The sequence below is a fragment of the Ambystoma mexicanum genome, chromosome 5p (genome assembly GCF_040938575.1).
Source record: "Ambystoma mexicanum isolate Mex_15411 chromosome 5p, UKY_AmexF1_1, whole genome shotgun sequence".
In the NCBI taxonomy this organism is placed as follows: Eukaryota; Metazoa; Chordata; class Amphibia; order Caudata; family Ambystomatidae; genus Ambystoma; species Ambystoma mexicanum.
This window is the reverse complement of record NC_090930.1, coordinates 672891997-672910697: the sequence shown is the minus strand read 5'-3', so window position 1 is coordinate 672910697 and position 18701 is coordinate 672891997. Positions and strand designations below refer to the sequence as shown.

Below are 18701 nucleotides of genomic sequence, written 5' to 3'. Positions count from 1 at the left end.
TCTGCCACATTACAATAGTAGTGGAAGCCTGGATCTTGGACCCCAAAGTGACAGGGAAGCCAGGCGAAGGGAGCCATTCCCCTGGTGTTGTTAAACTGTGTCACCAAAGTGAAAGAGAGGTCAGTGGAAGGGAGGCATTGCCCCTGGTGGCGTTGGACTGTTTTACCAAAGTGAAAAAAGGCCAGCGGAAGGGAGCCATTCCCCCTGGTTATGTCAAACTCTGAATCCCAGATACCAGATGAAGGGAGTCATTCTCCTGGTAACCAAGACCAGGAGAAGGGAGTCATTCTCCTGGTTACCAAAGTTGTAAAGACTTTCTGATATAGACTGTTAGAAGACAGACAGTGAGTCTGCCAAGGAGACGTTCTTGAACACTTGCCTTGTTTGTTTGAAGACAGTTAATGCATGGGGAAGGGAGCCATTCCCCAAAGAAGCCAATACCTGGAAACACATTTATATCATCAGTCCATCTGGGCCAAGAAGATCTACTATATCTACAGTTTAGTTTTCATTTATTTATTTATTTATTTATTTATTTATTTATTTATATGTTTTGTTCATAAATGAACTTTTACAAATACATAATTTGTTCAGAATACAAAATGCAGAAAATATGAAGAATACATAAAATATACCAACAATTTAAGTATTCAGAAATTTGAATTAAAAAAAATAACAATGATTGAAGATAATAAAAAACAAAATAAGTAAATAATCCTATACATCAATACACAGTAGCAGAATACATAGATACATAGAAAGGCTCACGTAGACCCTACTTACATTTTCTGTATGGCTCAGTTTAGGATCAAGATCAGACTATCGTATAATGCAATCAATCGAAATAGGATTAATATTAGGGTGCATTCCCTAAAATAATGATTTCATTTCACTTCACCTCGGGGCTGAAAAGTAGACATTCAACAGTAAAATAAGATATTACATTGCTCATTACAATATGGTCAGATTTATTAGGGCCCAGGATTACATACAGGGTACAGTTAATAGATGATGAGATTTAATCTGATTCCATAGGCTATACAATGCAATGCGGCCTACACCAGAGTCTGTATTCAGGCAATAATGCCAAAAGGGGTTGGACTTAATGGTGTCATAATCGCTTAAGAAATGTCCCAACATACACATATATTTAGGCCCCAGTTTCTCACATTGCGTTAGCACATGGCACAAACTTTCCAATATGTCTTATTTTTTACAAATGCAGCATATTCGCAGCTCTCTAGGCATTTTTATATAGGCTCCCCGGGTCACAAACAGGGGTAGTTGGTTTATCTTAAGACGTAGTATAAAACTATGAATATGCAAATTGGGGCACTTAATCAAGTAACGCTGGGTTAATAAGTATTCATGGGAAATTCCCAACATGGATATGTGGTTGTGGAGTGTTTCCAGGTGAGAGTAATTATTTAGCCAATCTCGTTGTTCCATCTTCCTCTTATAAATGTATTTTAACATAAGGAAGCTCAAACTGTCTCATGAAAGTAATCGTCATTAAGGCTCTGGTAATCTGGCAATTTTGTTACTCCTGTGTTTTTCTACATAGCTACTTCCCAATATACTCACTAAAGAGCATTTTGGTTTGGACATTGACTTAATATACAGCAATCCACGTTGGATCATAGACTGTGTTCTCAGTGAAATCAGTTCCAGTTTCAGTCTCAGCTACGCAATGGAGGTGGACTGCGGTAGTACTAATATTTTCCTCCATAAGTTTCCTTTGAGGACGTCAAGCCACTTTAAGTCACCTAAGGCCAATGCTTCGAGGCCATATAATATAGCCGGGACCAAGCTCTGTTTATAGAGTTTGAATGTGCCTTCCATAGAGCACCCTGCAGTATTTTGGAGAATTGGTTTATGCGTAGGTCAACTGCCGTCCTTATGCTTTTTATTTCGATGACATTTCAGTAATTACCCCCAGCGGTTAACTCCACACCTAAGTAATTGTAACTCCTAGTGTACTCAATAGGTCTCAGCTCAGATTCCACGCTCACCCAATGCACCTTCCCCTATGAAATTGCCATCATTCGGGGTCTTCTTCATATTGATGGCTAGATCGTTGTTTCTAATATAATTGTTCAATCCTTTCAATTTACACTTAGAATCTGCTATAGTGCAGTCCACCAAAACTAAATCATTGGCATATAGTATGCTTTATATAAGGGTATCTCCCATTTTAGTAGAACAACCCTTTTCTGAGACCAATGAATGGGACAAATCCGACAGATACAAGTTAAACAACAGGAGGGCCAGAGCACAGCCCTGTTTGACTCTCCTGTTTATGCCAACCCTCAAAGAGAGTGAACCAACATCATCCAGACGCATTTGGACCCCTGTATCAGTATGCAATGTAATAAGCATCTTCACAACCCATTCAGGAAAACCCAGAGTTTTCATCTTATGCCACAGTGTAGTCTGGCTAACAGAATTGAAAGCCACACTGAGGTCAACTAAATATGAGATATATCACTGGGTTGCCCCTCATAGCAGCCTTCTGTATGAATCTGTCTAAGGCCCTGATATTGTGGGTGCGCTAGACCCCAGTCTAAAGCCAGTCTGAGTAGGATGCAGTATGTTGTGACTCGTAACCCAGATCTACAGGGCAGTCAAAACAAAGGTGGCAAACACCTTCTTGTTACATCAAGGCGGGAGAGAAGCCAATAGTATAAGTGAAAGAGACAGAAGTAGGGCTTTGACACAGGACAGTGGACTATTGATTTACATGCATGGACATTATAACAGAAGCCTTCATGTTTTAGTTGAGGGAGGGAAACCCCTCTTAGAGTAAAGGAATATTAGGGTTTCTCTTTATTATTTTGACCAATAAAGTTCTAGAGCAATCATCATGCCACCTGTGTGTCATTCTCCACCTTCTGCACCCTTACAAAGGGTATAAACAGTAAGAAGAAGAATTGAGAAAGGTTTAACCCACTTGTTCCCTACTCCTTGGGAGGAAGTAAACATACTTTTAAAACCCCTTTCAAGGGAACATCAAGGATCAGTCTTGAAAACGTTGCCAAGTAGACCAAGAAGAGGGAGTCATTCTCCTGGCCCTAGTGCTTTTGGTACATTTTTAAGAGACTGCTACTAAATCAACCCAGACTGGATGGTTTTACCAGGAGAAGGGAGTCATTCTCCTGGTGCTGTTGTTAAGAAAACTGGGACCATTGAGTGGTGTAGTTCTTAGTGGCAGTGCTAGAGAAGTTGCCTTGGACAGAGGATGGTACCTTTTTGGTTTTGACGGACATTCTGATGAGCATGCAAGTATTTTCTGCCGAGGCATTGACAACCGCTCTAGAGATAGGGAAAGAAAGGTTTAATGTCCTTGAATTATTAATAAAAGTCTTTATCCAAAATGACGACCACTTGTCAGCCTCCTTACTCCATCATGCCACAATACATAGAAAGGGACTCATGATGAGCAAATCACGTATCCATCAACATAGTCAAAGATTTTACATGTTAGTGAGTCCTGTTTTGATGAATTGCCAAACATTTTAGTTTTTTCAGGCTAACAGGTTTATCCAAGAGAACCATAGGGGTAGGGAAGGGTACAATCATTCACGCTGCCCATACACCCCTTCCCCTGAGTCGGCCTAACTTGGTCCACTCAGGGCAGAGGGGCATACTGTTTTAACTCAGTCTTACTATAAATAGAGCAATACAAGCAGGACCTGTGCTAGGAAGAGCAACATTTGTGTTTGGAACAAAGCAGATCCAAAGTTGAAATATGCAAAATATTATTTCCAGCAGGTGTGTGTCTCGATCTCTTTAAAAATAGTGGTAGTGTTAGAATAATTAATTATTGTAAAGGATTTCTTTTTTAAATGAAGAAAAGGGAGCCTCCCAGGATTTGACTCCGAATTGTGGCACCTAGAGACAGTGAACCCCTCGCTGTTTCTTTAGTGACCGGTGGGTTGCCGCCAAACCTGTAAACCCGAATCTGATGCCTGAGATCCCGGTGCCACCGGGACATTAAAAGTCCCAGTGGCACGGGAAGTCAGGTGCCAGATTTCGTAAGTCCCCATTCCCATACAGTCCCATAGAACTCTATGGGAGAGGGGAGACAGAAGCCCCGGCACTGTTGTAAACGGTGGTGGGGCTTCCGTGACAATTCAGCCTACCAGGGCCGATGCGCCCAGCAGGGTCAGACCTGCCAGGTGCAGTGGCCCTGGCAGGCAAACTCGTAGTGTGGCGGTCTGGGAACAAGGGTGCAGGTAAATTTACCGGCACCCTTGTTTCCTGGCTGCCAGACATGTAAGGAGGCACCATGATGAAACAGCGTAATTCAAAGACATGCTTTAAAAATAAATTCTAGTGAAGCACATGGTACAAAGTCCCACGGGAAGTCATACGTTAATATGCATAATAAACAGATTGAACAGAAATATTTCTTATTGTTTTCTATTTTAACCACCTTTAGTTTGTCTACTACAAGGGTCTGCAACCTGCAGCTCTCCAGATGTATTTTACCACAACTCCCATCCTCCGTAGTTTGCATAGTCATGGGTGAGGGATCATCAGAGTCATAACTCAAAACATCTGGAGAGTTGAAGGTCACAGACTGCTAGTTTTTGGGCTGTCCTACACTACACGCAATGGTGTCACATGCACTGGTGTAGAATAATTAGTCACATTATTTGATCATGCATGCATAATGGCACAATGACAATACATGCATATATGCTGACATAAATATGGGCTGAGGTATGGGCATGAGTATCTGCTTGAGTTTCGGTACACTGTCCGTGTTGCACCTATAGTTTGACCCAGGTTCATCACTTACATTGGACATTCTTTTTCCATGCTTTCTAGGTGGGCTGATTGCACGTTACTGAAACAAACTGATGAACTAGATCAAGAACTGCATGTGGGGTGGAGGGTGCAAGGAGGTAGGTGACGCTGCTTGATATTTGTGTTATTGATGAAAATAGCTGTTGTATGTGTGTTAGTACATGCATGATTGCGTGCTTGCACTATGTCTATCTGTGTTTGAATATGTACTTCTATGGGAATTGTCAGCTTTGCACAGCAGAGAGGAAAATAAGAGTTGCAAACAATGTTCCTCTGGAGATTATAAATAGAGCTCAGCTCCTTATGCTCCTAGTATATTACAGTAATTAGCTTCATTTGAGGCTGCACAAAGCATGATTCTACATGAATGTGCTAGAGCTGAAGCGATCCAAGAGAATATAATTGCCACACTATTTTGCTCTGCTTTGTACTTAAGCAAGAAAGACCGAGTTTGCAAACATCCATAAACGGTGCATGTTCATAATGCCATGCAATTATCTTATTTCAGGCAGACAATCTGAGAAGAAGCTCTTGAACAAGATTTAACTATTAAGGGGAACAAATTCAGACATGCTCAATCAGATTTACTTAGAAATTGGAGTTTTACCCTTATGGAAATAACTTCATCATTAACGATTGTTGATTTGTAAGAAGCCCATCAAACTAAATGATTCACTATAATGCAAATTGACAAAATATGGACGATAATTCAACCTAAACTATAATAAACAGTGCATAGGAAAACATCAATACAATCAACAAAAACGTGCACTAGATGCCCAATGCCCAATTCTTAAATTACTAATTTACCATTCCTATGTGCAGAATGACACTTTCATAAGCTCCTCATAAATACATTCATGCTCAAGATGTAATGTAAATGTGCAAGGATTAGTCGGAAAATCTGAATTACACGTCTTCATTAGAGGAGAGAAAAATGCCAATGTAGCCAACAAACCTGAACACAATTCGATATTGGGACAATAGGCTATCTGGTCACAATAAACCACAATAAACCTAAACCTAAAATATTTACAGAAAAAAACAGTGAGAGACCCCATTCTGATAATATCTGGTAAATTCCAAACTCCTAATTTAGAGTCAAAAAACTACTTTTGCGCAATTGGATCTTTTAGTCAAAGCCCTGCTAAAAAGTGACAGCATGGTGAGTGCTTGATCTACATCACACAAGGACATTTGCAATCAAACATACTCCATGAGACCTCAGCAAGGGTTGAGACATGTGTTTCTACGCCAAGCATACTGAGGGCAAGACAGAACACACAATGGACGATAGCATAGTTATTAGAATACACTTTTATAGCATGCCCGGAACTCATAGTGCTTTCACAGTTTCATAATTGCTCTTGTGGGACACTTTGAAAGTTCTATCAGTCAGGTGTCATGTGGGAGAACATGAAAAGCAGGTTTGACCTTTACAGACTCTGTATATGGTGCCTGTTTTCACACCACTACAACCTTATTTCTTAAAGGATTCAGGTGTAAAACATGGTGTAACATGATGAAAACCCCCCGGAAGTCAGCCGTGGGTGAATAAAATCAAGCATTTGAGCACAAGCCTCCAGATGGGCCAAAAAGGTTGAGACTCGCCCATCTATGGGGGTTGGCTCATCCTCCTGGTGAAAAGATCACCTTAGCATATACTTTGGAAGGGACGCCCAGCAATGAGATAAGGCAGTAGGCATAGGGAGCCACTGTGTCCCCTTTTTAAAAACATTGGGACAATCCCTGTACCATGAAAGCCTGGTTGGAAACCTAAAGTTAGTGTTTAAACAATTGGAAACATTTAACAGTAAAGGATCCAACAGGGGTGTTCTTGTTTAAAGAGTTATATTTGTAAGGAATACAGGATCTGTGGCCCTTTAATGCTTGTGCAATCTCTGAAGCTGTGAAGACTAGAATACCCTTTGTAAAGAAAAGTACAAAGAAGGCTTCCCAGTTCGTAGTATGCTCACGAAATGCTCTTAAAACTAGCTGCATGTATTCTTATTGGCTGTTAGTGCACTCTTCAAGAGAATCTTAAGAATGGCTAAGCAACACTCAGATAAAGATAGTTTCCAGATATTTATTCTTTTCAAAAGCAGTATGCATCTCCAGATAATTGTCTAGGCAGTGTCAGCCAATGCATTTCGGAACTGGTTTCGTCTTCACGGCTGAGCAACATGTACCTGGTTGCTCCTTAAGTCATAAGATCTGGAACCCTGATGTCATGGAATTAACCATCTGGATGTGGTCCTTTACCCTGTCGCTGGGACGTGTGCTGTGCTGCGGCGTGCAGGATGGTAAGGAAATAGCGGGTACCCTTTGTATCACCTGGGGATATCTTACCTGTGAGCATATCTAAGTGTATTGCAATATGCACCATCTTGCTTTTATAAAGACCAATAATGGTTAAGCCAGCTAGTCATTAAGGGTCCTCTACTGACTAGCTGCCACAGATTTCACAGATTTCTACGTGATAGTGTGATCTTCAATTGCTCCCATTTCCTGTCAAACGCTTCCACCTTGTTCCTGGCAAAGAGCTCCTAGAAGCTTCTACTGATATTACTGAGTGTGCACCCCTTCAGCCTGTGAGTCAAGTGACTGTGGCTCTTTCAAAGTCCTTATCAAATGAACGGTTTACTTTGATTTTTTTTTGTCCTTAGGCCATAGCTAAGTATTCACCAAGACATGATCTATCACTGTTTGGGTTATATTTTCGTATACTGGTGTATACAAATTATCAATACATGGGGCCATAAACAAATCCTCAAGGTGGATAAAAATGGCAACTGACTATTGCAATGTTCTAATGAGTATAGTGTGGTTTTGTTGAGCACAGTTTGTGAGCGGGCATTCAGTTCAACCTGTATGGCTAGTTTGACCCACAAATATATGTATTTTTATGAAATAAAGTATAGGCAGTGGGCAGGGGTGTAAGGGAGGCCAATATGGTGGAATTAGGGAGACCCCCATTAAAATAAATAGAAAAAAGGTCGAACTGCCCAAAACTTGGCAAACAAAATCTCCATTCACAATCTGTGGTATGCATTATAGTTGCCAAAGATACCATGACAGGCAGAATGGGAATGCAGTCTACCACCCCAAAAGATTGACATTTTACTTCCATGCACATCATTGGTCTGCCATTTGCTATTTGAATTTCTAAAGTGCTTTCACTGCATACACGTTTACTAAAAATATAAGCATGATCTTAATCCTCTCTGGATGACGGATCATGATCTATGATATGCTATGTGTTGACAGTGGCGTGTCCAGACTCTTTAGACTGCGGTGGCCAAGTGCTGCAGTGACTTATGCAGGATGGCATGGAGTACGAGCGCACACACACAATGATCATAGTTTAGGATAATGGGGTGGCACCTGGGGAGGAAATCAGATTCCGTGGCTAGCACTTGACACCCCAGGCAACATCCTCAACACGCCACTGTGTGTTGGTGATGTGGTTTCATATCCCACAAAAGTGCCGCAGGAAATAATGTTCTGCTCCCTCAAGCATAGTTCCAAAGGCATCATGCAATATGGCTGCTAGAACATAAAACGTTCCCCACTACTTGGAATAAATGGGGGTGGCATGCACACTGCAACTCTTCATGTTGAATGACGGAGGAGGCGAGGACGTCTTGTGGACACGTTTTTATCTGTGAAGTCAGAAGCCTGCGGTTCGACTATGACTTCTTAATATGACCACGTGGTATTATACTGGGCAAATCAGTCTGTCTCCTTATGCCCCCTGTCCAAGTTCTGCAAAGTTCGGGAGTGCAAAAGAAGCAAGCTACAAACGAGTATTCAGTTTTCTAGTAAACTTCTGAGTTAGTGATTGCAGAAAAAGCATCATTTTAACCACACCTTGTTCTAGGTTAAGGTTTGCATTCCAATGTGTGATGAAAACTTTAGGGTCCCACTTTCTGAAGTTGATAACAGGGTATTGGGCCACTCCAGGACACTAAATAAACGATCCCACTTGCTGACCTACTTAAAACGTTGCCATGATGCATTAATGCGTGGTGCCCACGGCAGATTTCTTTTTCATGAACATTGAACCATGCTTAGTGGCAGGGGTTTAAAATCTAGTAAGAGCCCCGTTGGTTCAGTCTGAATCAACACACAAGACAATGGGTCAGATTCACAAGATTTGCACTGGAGCAAATGAGATGATGCCTGTGTGCGCCTTAGATTGTCCCCTGCCACCTTATACCTGATTCACCATGCCAAAGACTGGAGCAAATGGTGAGGTCTGGGGAGCATCTCTGAGATGGTCTTTAGCAAATCTTTGCGAACCACATTTGCCCTTGAGCATCCCACAGATGCGCCAGGCAGCTCCAGATTGTCTCCAGTTGTATGCTTTATGAATTGGGTAAAACAGAGCAAACCCAAATCCAAGGTACTAACTGGAATCGCCACCTTTGCTCCAGTGCAAATCTTTGTAAATTAGGCCATAAACAGTCCTAGAAAAGGCTACTTCTGAATTCTGAAATTATATGATATGATAGGTTATTTATAACGTGCTGAATACCCAGAGGTTTCTAAGAGTGGACCCGGGGATCGAACCTGTGGTTCTCTGTGTCGTCTTGATTCCAAGCCGAGCACGTTGTCCCCGAGCTATCCTCCCAAATGAGAACAATATAGCCGCAACGAGCGACGGTAGAATCCAGCAGCAAGCGGCTCTACAGAAAAACGTTGTTTCAAGATAGACCTCCAACCTGCCATCTGATTGACAATGAACCAAAAGGAGGTCACTGCAAAATGTTGAACAACTGGGTTGATAGCAAAAAAACTCAGTTGGAGACGATTCAATGCACTGAGGAAGAGCTAATCACAAATCCACAAAGAATTAAGAAAAAAATTGAGGAATTGGATTGGAGTCATACTCAAGAACGTGTGGCAGAAAACAAACTGTTAAGTCATCTTCCGGTGGCTGTAAAAAAACTAAACCAAGTCCAAGAATACATCAAAAAATTCCCGAACAAGTCCATGAGGAATGTTTTCCTAAGAGCACGATTAAATCTTCTCGCGGCTAATGAAATCTTGGAAATAAGATTCGAATTCATGTAGACTATGTACAAAATAAGCAACAACCTGAGACTGTGAGACACCTTCTTATGAACTGTTTTGAAAGCAAATCTCTGAGAATTGCATATCTGAAACCGCTGATCTCTGCATCCATGCTTTGCAAGGAGGATGTCTGGTGGAATTGTTTGATATCTGGAGAAAAGACAGCATGGACAATTGCCACAGCAACAATTCTACAGACTGCACTGATAAAAATCGAGGATCTTAACAAATAATCAGCAAACAAACTTTTTCCTGCATTCGTTGTAAAAATCTTTGATTGAAACAAGTGAATAAAAAAATTAATAAAAAAAATATAGCCGCAATTTAAAATTCCCATCCTCTTTGTGATTTATCCCCCCAGACAAAGGTTTTAGGTACATAAAATCAATTTACCAAGTTGGTATCTCACATCAACATGACAAATACATTTCTGATTCATAATGTGCTTCCACATACAGACTGCAGTACAAGAACCTCTAATGGAATATGGTTCTTTACAACCTCTTGATTCCTTCCGTCATGCCCTCACTGTGTGTGGCTTTTGACTATGCAGTTAATCACACACCATTATAAGCACTCAGCATTCACAACCATTCACTACGAAGAATGGGAATGGGGAATGCTTTGTTCAATGGGGACTTACCGGTCCCGCCAGGGTCGGACTACACCGGTAAGTCCCCATTGAAAAACACTGGTGCCGGACCCGTTATTGGAGGCAGTCATGGCGCAAATAGCGCCATGACTACCACCAATCTCGGAATGAGGCCCAATATCACAAAGGGGTCCTTTTGTAACTAGCATTGATATCAGTTTTGCAAAATGTGGATTTTTACCCTTTTTGTGCTAAAGATAATGTTTTTTGTATTAATGTTTTATGATTAGCCAGAGAGAGGGTGCAGTTTCTTGGACACTAAGGGTGAAGGGTTGTTTCCTTCTATATATTGTCATGAAGCGCTATGTGCATAATAACACAAAGGGGTAATTTTGTAACTAGCAGAGGCCAAGATTAAACCGTTAAAGGAATCATTATTTCTTTTACCCTTCAATTATCCATACCACCCCACTTTGTGGCCCCTCCAAAGCATAGGAGGGGCACAAAACAGAGCTTGCATCTCTACCTCGCTATCCTCTGACTTGGAAGAGCACCACTTTTAAAAGCCTATGTAAAATGTTCTTGAGGTGTGAAACAAATGGATTCCGCTTTACATTTTCACCTGCTAATGATCAGGTGGATTCCATAAGAATCCATTAGTAAACGCTGCCTGCAGAGCACAATTTGTATGCTGTTTATTTTCTGTATTTATCACAAAACAGAGAGTGAAAGAGAGGCGTAAAGGTGATTTTGCATTGTTTTACTCATCACAATTTTACTCCACTTTATACACGTTAAAAACTGTATGCACCCAGGTACCAAGGTGCAGTGTGTTTGGTCAGAATGTGTGTGAAAGGGACATGTAGAAAATATTTTTCAGTTAAAAAAAGAAAAACTGCAAAGTAAATCATTTCAAATTTTGTGTGTGTCCATATACCTATGAGCAGTTTATGCACTAAGCGCTCTCCGCACTCAAGGAGAAACAGATTTAGGTGACATTGAACATGTTGTGAGTCCGACTTGTTTTACCAAATATATGACAGAAAGTAAGAAAGCTTGGCATCTTGTTCTTTTCTAAAATCCACTTTTAATAATTGTATTTCTTAGCCATCCTTTAAGGCTTCAGTATGAGCACTTCACAATGTCACAATAAGGTGTAGACATTCATTGACAACACATTGCCTTTCTATTCATTATGCCATTTAATGCATTTCAATATTTTCCATCTTCGAGGTGATAGAATGACACCACCTAGCAATTAGGAAGTTCAAAATGCTGTCTTTACCTTTTGGTATTTCCCACCTTTCAAGCCTCCTGAGCAGTGGGAAGCCATCATTGTTCTTCCCAGGGAATACACCTTTGCTCACCCTGTGTCTCCTTCCACACTCACTCACCACTTCTTCCAACACCAATCACATCCCACACCATCCTATCCCAGGCCCCACTTTCCTGCAGCCACCTTACGTGTCACCTGCTCTCCACCAATACAGCTGTTCCGCCCCTTTCCCTCTGCAGCAATGGCTATCAAGGCCTGTCACCTGCTCCCACCACTCCCACTTTTCTGCTCCTTCCCCTCTGCAGTAATGGTCATCAAGGCCTGTGGCCTGCTTTCCGCCACTACTACTGTTCCACCCCTTCATCTCTGCAGCAATTGCCATCAAGGAAAGTGAGCAGGGACGACTGTGATGCTGGAAATGCATCGGAGGGACAGGGCCTCCGTATTCTTGTCCTTTACTGTTTTTATTGTGTGTTCTGTCATGTTTTCCACGCAGGAGCTCATGTGGGACTCCAGTCGCTACAGCTCTCTCTTTTGGTTTGGTGTACAGACCCATGGGATACCCTTATGGCACCCATGGGTGGGGGTAAAAACCTGTGCCCCTGGTGCATGTTTTTGGGCACCTGTGTGTGGCCCACAGAGCAGGGTATGGGCTGGTGGCAGCTCCATGCTGAATTTGACAGGTGCTCTGAATATCCTCTATTTTGGGGATGCCCAGGCCCTGCCATTGGAATCAGTTGATTCCTGATAGGAAACAAGATGGCCCCTGTGGCCTCTTGCTTTCTATTACCTGTTACCTTGTTTTCCCAAAGTCCTGGGAAGCCCTGACTCTGTTCCTTCCCCCTGACTTGCTGTTGGGTGGAAGTTGCATATATGGTGTTGTTGTGAATTCCAGGCCAAGCTGGCTGGAGCCTTCCCAGTGACTGTATGTTGTGGGTATGCCCTGTGGGTGGGACCTCGGTGAATGGAGTGTGTGACCAATATGCACTTCTTGTTGTGGAAGTCTGGTTTCTGGTGTTTGACACAATGACTGAGACAGCCCTGCCCGTAACTGGTATGAATGCAGCGTGGAGTGTTGAATTGCTGGGTACTTGTCCCAATACACATAACTTGTTGTGAGTGTTTGGAGAGAAGTGAATGGCCTGAATGCACTATGCACCTGATTGGCTGCCTGCCTGCATAAATGCCCTTCTGACCGATTGGTTACCTGAGTGTGACCCAGCAGAATGAATGGGAGATCAACTTGTATATCTGGGGGCCTCTCACTGCTAGAATTTGTGTTCAGAAGCTGGAGTCCAAACTACGAAGAGTAACTGGAGTGAAACTGAAACTTGACTTTGAAGCCTTGCTGGAAGAGAAGAATTGCTGTTGCTCTTCTTCCTCAATCTGAAAGCTGCTGTGTCTCCAAGGACTGACCGAGAGAGGACCTGCTAAGGTGCCCTCTTCCCGAGCTACGAGGGACCATCGTGCACCAGCTGATTTTTGCCAAAGCTCCCTGGTAGTCAGACCTATGACAGGCTGCCAACCGGAGATGGGGACGGCCGCGGAATCCCAAAGAGAAGTGCCCGGACTGTTGTCCGCCACTGTTGATGACCACCGTCGCCGACCGGGGCCGCCATGCTCCCATTGCCTACGAACGTCCGATTCACGGACGCGCTCGTCCGCACCGCCGCCTGCCTTATCCCACCGGAGAGGAGCATCCACCGGTGGGTTTCCTGCCACCCAAAGACAACAGAGACGATGATGACTCAACGCCCTTGCTAGGCCACAGTTCTTCAATCTCTTTGCAGTCCTGACTATCGACATCGAGGTACCCCGCACGCCTCATCCTTGTAGGACGTCTATGCTCCATTGCCGATGAGCACCGCTAGGAAACAAGCTGCCACTTCACCATCGTACTTCACCCTGTTCTCCGTCGGACGTTCGACGACCTGTGACTCCTGCCTTAAAGGGAGGGCACTCAAGAAGGGCCGTCCATTCCCCGACCAGGAACGCTACAACGCCAGGTACTTTGGGGTTGCAGAACTATTGGAAAGTCTCTTGTGAACAATATGTGGACTAGGCTTGTGATATATCTTTAGTCCACAGGATCTCCACCGCAAACTGTGTCTAGGTATCGGGCCAGTATTCTGCCAATTGTTCTTACCAACTGCTTTCCTCTTATATCTATTGTTGGTCTCCGTTACAAACTGATTTGTGTGCCATTTAACCGTACAGTTGATGCACTTTAAAGAGATCTAATGGTAATTGTGGTACCACGTAGAACTGTATATTTGCCATTATAGATAACCGAGTACAAAGTGAGTTATTGTGATATCGTACATAACCTTGAATATTAATTATATAAAGACTGTGTTTTAACTAATACAGTGTGCAGACATTCCTTTGTGGGTGCTTGGGGACTACACTGTACTTAAGAACCAGCCTGCATCACCTCCTGAGAAGCTAGGTCTTTTATTGCTCTTCCATTGCTACCACAATAGAGAATCTTGCCTGCGGTCCTCTGTGCCTCTTCTCTACCATATAGAGAGCAGAAGTACAGACACCCCCCTCCAGTCTTTACAACGACATGTAGTTCCCTTCTACCTGCATCCATAGGAGGGCTTTTGTTTTGTAATTTTGTAACATGAGAAATGACAACCGTGCCACATCTCAATTTAAGCAAGCATTGTCAACGGCAATAATTTTGGTGTTTACTGCTGTTGTCAGAATTTTGTTTTATAGGCATCAGGGTGCAAGGAGGAGAGTGCAAAGATTCACAAGAGGATATGATAAGGGGTGCAGGTGTGCACTAGATTGAGAAGGGGAATAGAGCAAGGGAGGAAGTCATTCACAGAGTGTGAAACTGATGATGTGCAAGAGGAAATACAAGCGATAAAGGGTGAGAGTGAGAGGGTAAGAAATAAAGTTAGTGTGTGGGAGGAAGGATGAGAGGGGGTAGCGAGAGGTGGTAATATTCCTGGGTGGGAGAATAGAGGGTGTAGGTTAGGTTAAAAGAGGGAGTAGGGTGGTGGTGCTAAAGAGAGAGGAGGTTAGGGTGCATGAATGTGGGTAAAGAGAGAGGGGTTAGGGTTGAGTAGAGAGAAAGGGGGTAGGATGGGTATGGCAGAGAGGGTGTAGGGTAAGAAAGGATAGAGAGAGGAGCTAGGGTAATAAGAGATAGATAGAGGGGGTAGGGTGGGTGAATGCGCTAGTGAGAGTGGCTATAGTGGGTGGGGTTGAGAGAGTGTGGATGGGGTGGGAGGGAGTGCAGAGAGTGGGTGGCTTGGGGTAGTGAGATGGGGTTTATAGTGAGTGGATGGGGTAGCGAAAGAGAGAGTAGGGCTAGGGTGGGAGCAGATGGAGTTTAGGTAGGGTGGTTGGTGTATAGAGAGTTGGGGTGGGAGGGTGGCTGTGGGTAGATAGAGCGGGGTGAGGTGGGTGGCTGGGGGTTGAGAGAGTGGGGCTAGGGTGGGTGGATGTGGGTAGAGAGAGAGGGGGCCTAGGGTTGGGGTAGATGGATTTGGGCTAGTGTGGGTGGGGCAGAGAGAGTTTTGGTTTGGTGGTTGGGGGTAGAGGGAGTTGGGGTAGGTTGGGTTGGGGAGACTAAGTGTGGGTAGGGTGGCTGGGGGTAGAGAGAGTGGGATGGGTGTGACTAAAGAGTGTGAGTGTTGTGGTTGTGGGAGGTAGAAAGAGTGGGTGTAGGGTAGGTGGATGGGGTAAAGCGAGTGGGGGTTGAGTGGGTGGCTGGGGGTAGAGAGAGACCTGTGGTAGGGTGGGTGGTAGGTGGTAGAGAAAGTGCAGGTGGGGGTAGTAGAGTGAGTGGGGTAGTGTTAGAGATAGCAGGGATAGGCTGAGTGGGTAGAGAGAGGGTGGGTATGTAGAGAGAGAGAGTGGTGGGTGAGCGGTAGAGAGGGTGGATGTAGGATTCGGGGGTTCGGGTAGAGAGAGTAGGGATATGGTGGGTGGGGTAGAAAGAGTGGAGGCGGTGAGTGGGTTGGCATAGAGAGTGGATTCAGAGGGGTTATGCAGCTATCGAGACTGGAGAGGGTTGGGTGGGGTAGAGATAGGGCATGGGGGTTGGTGGGGTTAGAGTGTGTGGGGCACGTGGGTGGGTAGTGTAGAGAAAGTGGAGTGGGGTGGGAGTAGAGAGAGTGGAGGGTGGATGGGTGTCGTGAGAGTGGAGGGTTGTAGGGTGGGTGGTGGTGGAGAGAGTGTAGGGGGTGGTAGTTGGTTAGGGGTAGAAAACATGAAGAACAAAGCAGCCTCTGGAAGACTTGTCAGACTTAGCCCAAAATAGTCCCAACAAAACCCAACCAGCACATGAAATGGGAATGTGGTAGAGAGAGTGCAGGTGGGGGTAGAGAGAGTGGTGGAGTGGTGTTAGAGAGGTATCCTTGGCAGGACTAAAAACAGATCCACTGTCAAAAGTAGGCCAAAAGGAAACCATTAACTGCAAAATAGCCCAATACACCAACCATGCAAATCACTGAAACCCGGTACCCGACTCTCTTCTTACAAACTGCTGGTTGGAGCAAATATTGTTAGGGAACTCCTCAATGGGTAGTATGGCAGAGGAGTTAGGAAAAAGAAATGTTAATGAGTCGCCATGTTCACGGTGTGGCATTTCCAGTTGCTATGTTAATATTAATGTTAAATGTTTTTATACTGAGTACAGGTACCACTTGTGCGGTCTCTCTGCACTATGTCAGTTCTGTGAAAAATAAGGAGGGGAGAGGGTGCGGGTAGCGGGAGGAGCAGGAAAAGAGCAAGGGGGCTTTAATTTGCTGTTGCAGCATCATTTAGGATAGAATGTTCACTGAGCTTGGTGCGATATTCTGAGGCGGCTGTCATCTGATGTTGTGCAAGGTTATGTGTGCAATGTCTTGTTGTTGCAGTGTTAAGAGTATGTGCCGTTTGCTGTACTGAGCAGTTCTGATTGTATTTAGTGCAGTATGTGAGAGGTGTATGTGAAGGGTTGAGTGTTTGTATTAGTTCACCTAGATGCGAGTGATGGCTAAGCAACACAGTTTGCTCAGAAATGACAAATGGCTGACTAGCGCAGTTCTCCTAGATGTGACAAATGGCTGACTAACACAGTACACCTGGATGAGACAGATGGCTAACTAACACAGTTCACCTGGATGTGACAGATGGATGACTGAAACAGTTTACCTAGATGTCACAAATGGTTGACCGGCACAGTTTACCTAGATGTGACAAATGGCTAACTAACACAGTTCACCTAAATGTGACAAATGGCTAATTAACACAGTTCACCTGAATATGACAGATGGATGACTGACACAGTTTACCTAGATGTGACAAATGGTTGACCGGCACAGTTTACCTCGATGTGACAAATGGCTAACTAACACAGTTCACCTAAATGTGACAAATCGCTGATATTCAAATTTCTGTCTAGAAGTAATGCAAGATAATATGCACATTTCTGTCTAGATGTGACGCAAGCTAATGTGCACAATTCTGTCTAGATGCGAACCAAGCTAACATTTACATTTCTGTCTAGATTTGATGCAAGCTAATATGCACATTTATGTCTAGATGTGATGTGAGCAAATGTTCACATTTCTGTCTAGATGTGACGCAAGCTAATATTCACAATTCTGTCTGGACTAGCTAGCTCATTTATAATACAGTCCACCGAGATGTGCAATAGCGCTAATTAACAGTTCTCGTATATGTGAGAAATGGCTAGGCAACAAGGTTCACAACACAGTGAGTCTATATAGGGCAACAGTTGTTAAATAGACATGGGTACATGCAGGCTACAAGCTCTTGGGTGATGGGGAATATAAGATATGAGACAGGTGGGCCAGTTTAGTGGGGTGCAGTGATTGTTTTGACCCCATCCGCACCACACTTTGTCTGTTCCTGCTGGTTCACAGCGGCCTCCTTCCTGCTTCTCTGGCAGACACCAGCTGGAGCTGCTTCTGTAGGAGTTTCCCTTTGCCTCTGGGCCCTTAGCTGGGGGGATGCCAGGCAGGAGAACTGCCCTGGTTGGGTGTAGATTAAAGGGACAACTAACCAATCATGGCTTGTGGCGGTGCTGGAGGCCGGAGGGGGCATGGACCAGGAAGGAGACTGTGCATTTGCAGTAGTGAGCATGGCAGCCAATGGGTGGAGGGGAGCGGGCTGTGGGCAATAAGGAACACAAAGCAGGATACAAGGGCTGGGGAATGAGCACAAGTGTCAAATAAGGAATAAAACCCAAAAAGGAAAGGAAACACAGACGATGGGTTCTGTGGCATGGAATTAGGCACGCAACTGCACCCTGGAAGCTAATGTATGGTGCAGGGGTGCTTGCCAAGTTTCTAAACTCGCAGTAGCATGTACGGCAGCCATTGGGGGAGGCAGGTGGGCTGTGGGCAAGAAGGGACACAAAGCAGGATGCAAGGGCTGGCGAACAATCACAAGGGTCAAACAAGGAACAACGCCCAAAAAAGGAAAGGACATATGGACATTGGGATCCATGGCATGGAATTAGGCACTCACCTGCACTCTGGAAGCTTAAGAGGGGTGCAGAGGTGCTTACAGAGTTTCTAAACTTGCAATAGCAAGTACAGAAGCCAATGGCGGGAAGGGGTGGGCTGTGGGCAAGAAGGGACACAGAGCAGGATGCAGGGGCTGGCGAACAATCACAAGGGTCAAACAAGGAAAAAAAAACAAAAAAGGAAAGGACATATTGACATTGGGACCCTTGGCATGGAATTAGGTACTCACCTGCACCCTGGAAGCTAAAGTGAGTTAGAGTTTCTAAACTTGCAGTAACGAGTACCGCAGCCAATGGTGAGTGGGGAGGTGGGCATGCTGTGGGCGAGAAGGGTCACAAAGCAGGATACAGGGGCTGGGGCACGAGCACAAGGGTCAAGCAAGGAACTAAACCAAGGAAAGGACATACGTACGTTGGGCCCCATGACATGGAACTAGGGACTCACCTGCACC

At 44.2% G+C, this 18701-nt stretch overlaps 1 long non-coding RNA gene across 1 annotated transcript in view; it reads left to right on the top strand.

Moving 5' to 3' along the window:
• LOC138481128 (uncharacterized) overlaps window positions 1–18701 on the top strand; it is a 1231087-nt gene that overhangs the window by 1044569 nt on the left and 167817 nt on the right. The window contains exon 4 of the long non-coding RNA XR_011274196.1: window positions 4834–4910. This is a non-coding gene — a long non-coding RNA (uncharacterized lncRNA). The remainder of the gene's footprint in view (window positions 1–4833; window positions 4911–18701) is intronic.